Below are 10,145 nucleotides of genomic sequence, written 5' to 3' on the forward strand. Positions count from 1 at the left end.
CATTATAAGGCCTTATGATCTGAGATGGTGCAATTCCTGGATCATGCAGTGATACAGCAGCTCAGGGTACTCTCAATGAACCCTCTGTAGAATGTGCTGAGGATGGGAGGTGAGAGGTGGGCTTTCCTCAACCTATGCAGAAAGTAGATACGCTCTTGGTGTTGACTCATAACCACCCTCTGCAAAAGCCAGCAAGCCAATGGTAATTATGAATGGACAAACAAAAAATGATAGGCTTGTCAGTGATTCACACATCCCATGAAAAAAATAAAGAAAAAGATTGTATTGCAAATGCTTGTATGCAATATTATGCCGGCATGCCTAGCAACAGCAGCTATTTTGTTTTCAGTTTTGCAGGCCTGTCTGTTTCACTGCTGCACTGATATCTTGTTCCCTTCAAAAAAAAAGATTGTCTCGAAATGTGGTACAAATTGCTTCTGCATGTTCCTTGAGAGTGGTAGCCCTAAGGGTACAGTGTATGCGAAGCGCAGGTGTCGTGCAAGATGTTCTTTTGAGGTTAAGAATGTGAGGCACAATCATAAATATAATCAGAGTTTCTTTGATAGAGGGCCTTATAATTTTCTGCTGTTTTACCACCAGATTGAGTTTAATTCAATGAGATTATAAAGTTGTGACATGTTTCACTCTCAAGCCTGCTCAAACCTCATTTTGATGTGTATGCGCATTAATTGGGAAATGCTTTATGCCACAATCCATTCTTGCCTTAAGAAATCCCTTTCTTCACATTTCCATAGGATTTTCTCTCTATAATCTTTCTGAAAAGTGGGGAGGGGGTTTCCTGTAATTTCCCAGTGATAGTTTCTTCATCAAACCATGATCTGTGTGTTGGCAGACTTCAAAGAAAAGCAACAGAGTTTGTAATCGGAAGACACAGATCTATGTGAATAGGTAAAAGATCCAAAGGAAGATCAGGTCTTTTTTTAATGCAGTGGGTGGTTATGATTTGGAATTCAGTGCCTGAAAGGATGAAGAAAGCAGGTTCAATAATAACTTGCAAAAGGCAGTTGGGTATATACTTAAGAAAAGGTAATACTTGTAGAGCAGTGAGTAAAAGAGCAGGGAAGTTGGAGTAATTAGATAGCTCTTTCAAAGGGCTGGCACAGGCACTACATACTCTGTGAATCTTTTTTTCCTTGTTATCACAAGGTATTGAGTTCCAGTAAAAGCATAAAACCTTCATGTTTTTTCACACATTTAAACAGATTAAGCCCACAGTGAATCTGGACGTCAGACACAGTGAAAAATGCACAGGGCATTGAATTACATGGTGCACCATTTGTAGATCTAGTGGACAATAAGACTGTTTGATCATTGCAAATGCTGTATTAGTAAGTTCACGCTTACCATTACTTTTCATATTATAGGGACTGGATAGAAATGTCTGCTACAAAAACCTCTTTCCAAATGTTGTAAAGATTGTGGTCACATGAATCTGAACTTCACTAAAACAACTAAAACAGCAGGAGATACTATAGGGAGAATTTTCATTTAGATCTGTCAGTGGATGTGCAACAATGTACAATTATCCTGCTTTCGGTCAAGTTAAGACAGGAACACATAAACTTCATGATGCGTCCTAATCGACATGATTATACCATGCAGTGCAAAGTGCTGACTACTTGCATATTCAGCAGCTGGCCCAGATGCATGTGTGGTTAACAAAACATTGAGATAGTCTGCACTTCTTAAAGACAAACTGTACCCCTTAAAAGGGAAGTGTATTCAGACTACAGCAGCTAGTCAGAAAAGTCTTTGAAGAAGGTGCCAGGGAGTTGAATTCCTGAGTTTGACTTCCAGGATCTGGCTACAATATCAGAAGTTAATGATGTCACAAAGGTGATCAAGTTCAGTGAATACATCTTTAACTGACCTATCTTACTTTCTGACCCACCAACTTCAAACAAAGCACCACACTATCCTCATTCATCCATCCATCAACAAAGGCCCCATGTTTAAAATTCACATGCTAGGGTCACAATTTAAAAATCGGGGTCACTCATTTGAAACAGAGACTGTTTTCTCTCAGAGAGTAGGAAATCCTCAAAACTCACTTTCTGAAAGTGATGGTGATGCAGGTATAGCCTGAACATTATCAAAATACAGGGTGTTAGCAAGGTGGGTGGGCTGATGAAAGGTTATTGGGCATAGGCTGGAAAGCAGATTATGGGTTACAATCAGATCAGCCACAATTGTGGCCAATCAAACACAAGCGGCTGAATAGCTTAATTCAATTCCAAATTTGTATGTCCAGCTCACCCTTAAATACTCATCAATGCTGCCAGTCTCACCCCCAGCTTTTGCAGCTTCCAGACATTTTCAACTATTCAACTGTACAATTATAACATTTCAAAGGTATTTGGATGGGTATATGAATAGGCAGAGTTTAGAGGGATATGGGCCAAGTACTGGCAAATGGAACTAGATTAGGTTGGGATATCTAGTCAGCATGGACGAGTTGGACCAAAGGGTCTGTTTCCGTGCTGTACACCTCTATGACTCAATGACTCTACTGAAGGTATAAATGCATTGCGATGCAATCAGTGATAACCCTTGCTCTTTCTTATTGGACACAACGGCTCAAAGCTGCAGGAAGCAGCAGAGAACGTGTAGCCTGCCTTTCGTGAACTCTTTGGGGAAAATGGTGGTCCACATTTTGTGATCAGCAGTGACTGAGACCATGCATTCGGTATAACTGAAAACATTTGAATAAAGGTATTTTGCTGTCCCAATCATATTCTAAAACCTGCACCTCATTTTATTCTTGATTTCTGGTATTAAATAGGAACTTTAGAGAAAGAATGAAAAGCAGTCTTGCATTTACATAGCACCCACTTCATAACCACTGACCACCTTAAAGTGTTTTGCAACCAATGAAGCACTTTTCTTGAAATGTAGTCACTGTTATAGGAAACACAACTGCTCATTAACATTCAGCAGCCTTCCACGGACAGCAATATTATAATAAGAAGATAGTCTGTCTTGGCGATGTTAGTTGAGGGATAATGTTGGCCAAGATACTGGAGATAATTCCTCTGGTCTTCTTCAAAATAATGCCACAGTGTCTTTCACATCCACCCGAGTAGGCTAATGGTGCCTTGGTTTGATGTCCTATCCAAAAGATATCATCTCCTACAGAATATTACTCCATCCATACAATACTGAAAAGCCAAGATTCCTACATGAAAACTTTTGCGTCAGAGACTAGTGTGCCACCAACTAAGACACGGGTGATGACACAGTAAAATAATTTGCAACCAAGCCATCCTTACATTCCCTGATCCCAAACCCTACCTTCCACATGGTAAGTACCCAAGAACTGCACCCTGGATGGATGTCTGAGCATGAGGGATAATCGCTGCTGAAAATGTGTTGCTGGAAAAGCGCAGCAGGTCAGGCAGCATCCAAGGAACAGGAGAATCGACCTTTCAGGCATACGCCCTTCTTCAGGAAGTCCTTCTTCTTCCTGAAGAAGGGCTTATGCCCGAAACGTCGATTCTCCTGTTCCTTGGATGCTGCCTGACCTGCTGCGCTTTTCCAGCATCACATTTTCAGCTCTGATCTCCAGCATCTGCAGTCCTCACTTTCTCCATGAGGGATAATCTACTTGTCAAAATCCAGCACTGCTCCCTCATGAATCCAAAACATTTTCCATATGCCTTTGGCAACCCTGAACACAAGACTCACTCAGACACAACAAAACACCAACCCTGGAAGTCCTATTAATTTATTCCTTTTAAGTAAAACTACTGAAGGTATCCTTGTGCATATGAACATTTTTTAAGATAAGGTAATAACAAGTCATGTTAACCCACAGGTGGTATGTGTGAGCTAGGTCAGATTTAGGTGCAGTTAACATTACAAATTGCCCCTTCTCCACGCTCCTAATGCATTGCATCATTGAACCACACTGGCATCCTTACAAGCATGGCATGGTCCACCACACATGAGGCACGTCACAAAAGTGGCTGAACATGTTCTAGCTGGCATCTTTGCAGTGCCAGGCTTCCATAGAGTGGACACTAATGTTGCAACAGAGGTGAATTTTGCAAGCTATATACTTAGCAGACTAGCTAAGCAAGTGAGTGAACCCTGGTGGTCACAAACTCCTGCATTAATAATTAAAATCAGATTTTAACTTCAGTCTGGAGCCAGACACAAATCCACAATGACTGAAATTGGAAAAATGTACAATGAATTTTGAATTCCTCAACTTGGGTTATTTCCAGTTTTGAGATTGGTTTGGATGAAATCTCTGTCTTACCGTAGATCTTCTTAGCAGGGATTGCTGTCTGTTTCCCATTAACTTTAATCTCCCCATTTATGGCTTCATCCCACTATTCTCAGATACATTTAAGTTCATTGACATTTAATAACTCAGATGAAAGGGATGATATTGTGTTTATCGACCATGGCTCATAATTGTGTAAACTCCAAGCTCAGTCAACCCTGTAAAGGATATAATAGTTACTGCTGCATGTTTGCATTCTTAACGCTGACAACTTCTCCAGCCTTTGCATGTAAGCTTTGTCTTGAAGGGAGGTATATGGGGATGTGGGCATGTGAATGGGGTGGTTGGGGAGTTAGATGAGGTAGCTATTTTATTTCCCTACATAAATCACAACATTGATAAATTTCACTCATGTTTAAATAAAGCTATTATGCTGGAGCCACTTAATATCTCTACAGTTGTCTCTGTAGGATGTCTATAAATTTACTTTAGAGAGAATTAGAATTGGAAAGAGAATTAAACATCTATTATACCATAGCAACACTAAGCCCGTTGTATCTTGCTAGCTGTTAAAGCAAGTGACATTTATGCCACAAAAGTGCCAGGTGATGACCATCTCTAAGAAGAGACAATCTAACCATTGCCTTTTGGCATTCAATGGGTAACCATTGCTGAATTCCACACTATCATCGTTGACCTGGAATTAAACCTCACCAAACTTATAAATACTGTAGCTGTAAGTGCAGGTCAGAGGTTGGAAATTCTGCAGCAAGTAAGTTACATCCTGTCTCCCCAAAGCCTGCCCATCATTTTCAAGGAGTAAGCCAGGAGTGTGATGGAAGACTCCCACTTGCTTGGATGAGTGCAGCTCCATGACTCAAGGAGCTCCAACATCAGTCAGGGTAAAGGTTGGTCGTCACCCCATCCAGCAACTTCAACATGCTCTAACCACCAGCACCCTGTGACAGCTATGGCATCATCTATAGCATGCACTTTGGCAACTCCATCAAGTCCTTTTCAACATCACCTTCCAAACATGTAATCTCTGCTGCATGGAGGGCAGCAGATGCATTTCACCACCAATAAGTTCACCTCCAAGCCACACACCATCTGGACTTGGAACTTTCATTGTTGTTGCTTCATTGTCACTGGCTCAAATTTGTGAGAACTCGCTCCATAACAGCACTATGAGTGTACCAATAACCCCCAAATACTGTAGCAGTTCAAGATGGCAACACACCACCACATTTTTAATTGTACTCAGGGATTTGCAACAAATGCTGGCCCAGTCTGTGAAGCCCAAAGCCCTTGAAATAATTTTTAAAATTTCAATATTAATCTAGCAGTCCTGTATTCTCCTCTCATCAATGATTCCACTTCCTTCATATTATACAAGAGTTTTTTTCCCCAGCCCATTCACCATGAGATGTGTTTCAAGCTAGACAAACCTGTGCCTTTTTCCGTCACCTTCTTCCTCAATTCATTAGTGAACATTTTAAACTTATAACTGTTCTAAAGGAATTTACTCTGAGCAAAAACATTTATCATTGTAAAAGCCACCATTAAATCTGATTCTTTGGTCCAAAATTACTGGTTTCTACTCATAACTATTGTTTTCTATTCATGGTGCCATCCTAATGAAGTTATATTGCACAGTCCCTGTCTCCTTTGGGTGTTATTGCTCTTCCTATAATGGGATGCCTACAATTCCATACAGTGCTCCAACTATTAACAAACCAATGGGCACATCATTCCATCTTAATTCCTGTCCTCCATACCTGTGTATAACACAGCAAAATTATATTTTGTTGGTTTTATACACGAGTAACCAATATCATATGGAATTACAAATGAATCACTTTCTCTGTTCATTCGTGCTGTTCAGCACTTCAGAAGATACATGCTCCCATTCCTCCAAAAGTATGCCACCTTAAATTGCATCTACCTGAACACACATTCCTGAACTATTTCATAGTCCTCATTATTGTTTGTTCAGTCATCTATTTTTGTCCTTTCTTTTCCAGTTCAGGATAAACTCCTATTCCCTTCCTCACTGCCTGGCATCCCCAAGCCATGCACTAACAATCTGGCAAGCTGAACTGGGCAATTTGCTTTGTTTTGTCGGTGCCACCTGTCACTGACTGTTAAGTAAAAGCTGTGCTGCATTGTATACTGTTTTACCACATCATGGTTGTCTTAATCTAGTTAAAATCAATACAATCACTACTTGATAAAATAATTTGCTTTACAGTAATGTCACTACATAAAAGTCATTTAGAACTTGAAAGAAGTAATATCTATTTTGCAATAGAAAACATAATTCCATAATTTCACTGAACATTTAACATTCATTGAACATCCACAATCATTTCACAAGTACTTTGAATATTACAGTTTCACTCTGACCTAGATAGCATTTTTTTATCATTAGTCTAAGTCTTTACTGTGAAGTAAAGGACAGAAAGTTGATGAATTCTGGGGCTAAAGGTGATTTAGCACACAATAGGGAGCAACAGGAATACAAGGCAGAATGTTAACTTAGATCAAACTCATTCTCTTACACAGAATTAAATTCAAGTCTGTAAATGGGAGTATGACCACAGTATCCCTAATCAGATTCCTACTCTGCAGCAAGAGCTTAGACACATTGCTCCTTGCAATCACCTCCAAAGTACCTCTGGCCTTTTTTGTCAGAATAACTTCCTTAACAACTGCCTCACGTCAACTAGAAACAGATAGTTCTCCTGCTGATTACCTGCACAAGGATTTCCACAGCACTGCCCAAAAGTCCTGCTGTCCTCAAAATGCTCATTCTAACTGCATTATCCACTTTCATACAGCATGGCCAAATTCCACCTCCTATTTAAGAGTTACAAATGGCATTGGGTTGCCTTATTTTCCACTGTGCCCCTTTGTGGAGTTGCCAATAACTAGCAAGTAACACTGACAGCCTGCCCATCACAGATAAAAACAAGACAATGTAGGGAGGTCAGAAGTGGATGCTCTCCCCACATAATTCATGTTATGGGCATGAGTTGAATTGGCCCCCCTTGGATGCAAGTTATTATGTCCAAAATTTGAAATGTGTGTTCTATGCCTGTTCTGTATTGTACATTTATTCAAATTGCAAATGACTATTGTTGCATATTGTGTCCACCTTTGCCCTTTACAAATGACAAATAAACACATGTACCGAAATAAAACAAAGAACTACAGATGCTGAAAATATAAAACAAAAACAGAAATTGCTGGAGAAACTCAGTAGGCCTGGCAGCATCTGTGGAAAGAAAACAAAGTTAACATTTTGGGTCCAGTGACCAGATCATCTGGCCAGCTGAGTTTTTCCAGCAACTTCTGTTTTTGTAACACATGAACTGGTCAGCCTTTCATGTTTCTGCAAATATTGCTCCCTCGCATGTTATATAAATCTCTGTAACCAGAGAGGCCAAGGAATGGCTGAGCAAATCACAGGAACTATCAAATTATCTGGAAAATGACTAGGAGTTAATGAAGGTTTAGAGACTTAAAAGAAAAATAGAGAGAGAGTTTGATGTTAACAAATATCTTTTTAAAAATAAACATTATGCATTTTTCTTTTATTTACAACTGTAAAATTCATTTTACTGCAAAGCTTGACTGGTAACATGTTTTGGATTGAAATTCTATGTATGATTTTTGCACAGAAGTACAAAGCACGAGCGTTAGATGTGAGGTATAGTTAGTGCTCGCTAGGTGATGGAGAAATCATCATCCAGGTGCAGTATTGCAGGGTGGCTTGCACACTGTTCAGAGTTGCAACTGCTAACCCTCCAGGGTTACCATAGAGTCTCCTGGGATTAAAGACTAATCTCCAGGACACTGCTGCAAGCAACCCAGGAGAAACATCATGGGATCCTTTAAAAATAACTGTGTTTTTACAGAAAAAAATTCCTTTGAATGCTCAGCTTATTAATAATACAGATGACTGAGATGAGAAAACAAGATACTGCTTGACAGTCAGTCAAAAATCTCTAAACGTTCATCTGCTTTTGAATTGGTGTGTGAAGGCCTCAGACAGCAATTCTGGATGTTGGGTGACCAATGTTCAGAGTTTTGAGGTCATGGCTTCTGGATCTGAGTAGAGAAGTTAGGATGTCAAGTTGTACAGGACATTGGTGAGGCCTCGTCTGGAGTGCTGTGCATGGTTCTGGTCACCCTGTTGTAGGTAGGATATTATTAAACTGGAGAGAGTTCAGAAAATATTTACCAGGATGTTGCCAGGACTGGAGAGTTTGAGATATAAAAATAGACTGGAAAGACTGGGACATTTTCCACTGGAGCCTAGGGAATTGAGGGATAACCTTTCTAAGGTTTATAAAACCATCAGGGGCATAGATAAAGTGAATGACAAAGGCCTTTTCCCTCGGGTGGGCGAGTTCAAAACTGGGGTACAAAGGCTACAGGCGCATTTTTTTACACAGAGAGAGTGGTTCATGAGAAAGTGGTGAAATGCAGGTACAGTTACAACAATTAAAAGACATTTGGATAAGTACGTGATTAGGAAAGGTTTGTAGCTATATGAGACAAGCGCAGGAAGGTGGGACTAATTTAATTTGGAAACATGGTCAGTGTGGACTAGTTGGACTGAAGGGTCTGTTTCCATGCTGCATGACTCAGTGACTCTATGGCATCTTCAGAAAACCTGTCCAACCAGAATTAGTGACCCTATTTAATAGACTTGCATCAGATTTAGTTCCGACAGCACTTCTGGCAGTTAAGAACAACAAAAAGGGATGTCCTTTGAGGATTACATCGTGTGAGGTGAAGTTGATTTGACAGGTTGACTGAAATACTTTGAGGGATAACTTCCTGCTGCAAACCATTGGGCAATGTCTCTCTCTTGACAATTCATGATTTTACAAAATCATTGTCACAGTGAGCAAGGATTTTATTCATACATGGTATAATGGCAGACTAATATCGATAATATTAATGCAAGTGCAGGTTCTATCTTTTTGATAACATATTAATTCTTCACATAAGTATAAACGCCAGCACAGAAGATCTGGCCCAAAAGATCTCTTCTTGGGCTGTAAACATTGTGTAATGTCAGCAACAGTGTTCCCTACGAAATTTGAAACATATTTTCAGCATGTTATCAAATCACAAATCTTTCTCAGCAAAATCTTTTAGTTAAACATAGGCAACATTCAAATTGAAGCAGGATGTGTGTTTCTTTGGGTTATTTTAAAATGGGAATAGTGTTGTGAACGCTGTGCTGCTATATTGTGGAGAAATTCCATTTGGAATATTGTACCTAAGGGATACTATTACCAAGGGATAGCGTGCCCAGGACTCTCCAGAGAATGCGTGCCTCTTTTCAGCTGGGGATCTCAAGGTAGTGAAGGGCTCAGGTGAGGCAGTTTCCCAAAGGGAACCAGGGAATACTACGAGTTCACTCAAGCTGAGCGTTTCTCACGCACCTCTCACCAGCCGTCTTCTGAGCAACACAAGCAGAGACCTGAGCACATGCCGTAGGCCTATCTTCTTAACTGGAATATAGCAGATTATTGGGGAAGGGGAGGAGAAGAAGACAGAAGAAGAAGAATGGAGAAGAACAGGGAAAAAAAATTGAAGTTACTTTTACTTTATTTTGATGGATTGATCAGTAAGTCTTGGAAATTACTATTTTAAAAAGATTATATCAGTACTATCAGAATATTTGCCAATAGTTGCTCCTAGGAGAATAGGGGAATGAAGGTGAGGCCTCTGCTGAGGACTGATCTTTCATCCTCACGCGGCAAGACATCAAACAATTCTTCCGCAGCCTTCACCTCCGCGCCTACTTTGTGGGCGGCACGGTGGCACAGTGGTTAGCACTGCTGCCTCACAGCGCCGGAGATCCGGGTTCAATACC

Source organism: Chiloscyllium plagiosum, chromosome 6, assembly GCF_004010195.1.
Source record: "Chiloscyllium plagiosum isolate BGI_BamShark_2017 chromosome 6, ASM401019v2, whole genome shotgun sequence".
Lineage (NCBI taxonomy): Eukaryota > Metazoa > Chordata > Chondrichthyes > Orectolobiformes > Hemiscylliidae > Chiloscyllium > Chiloscyllium plagiosum.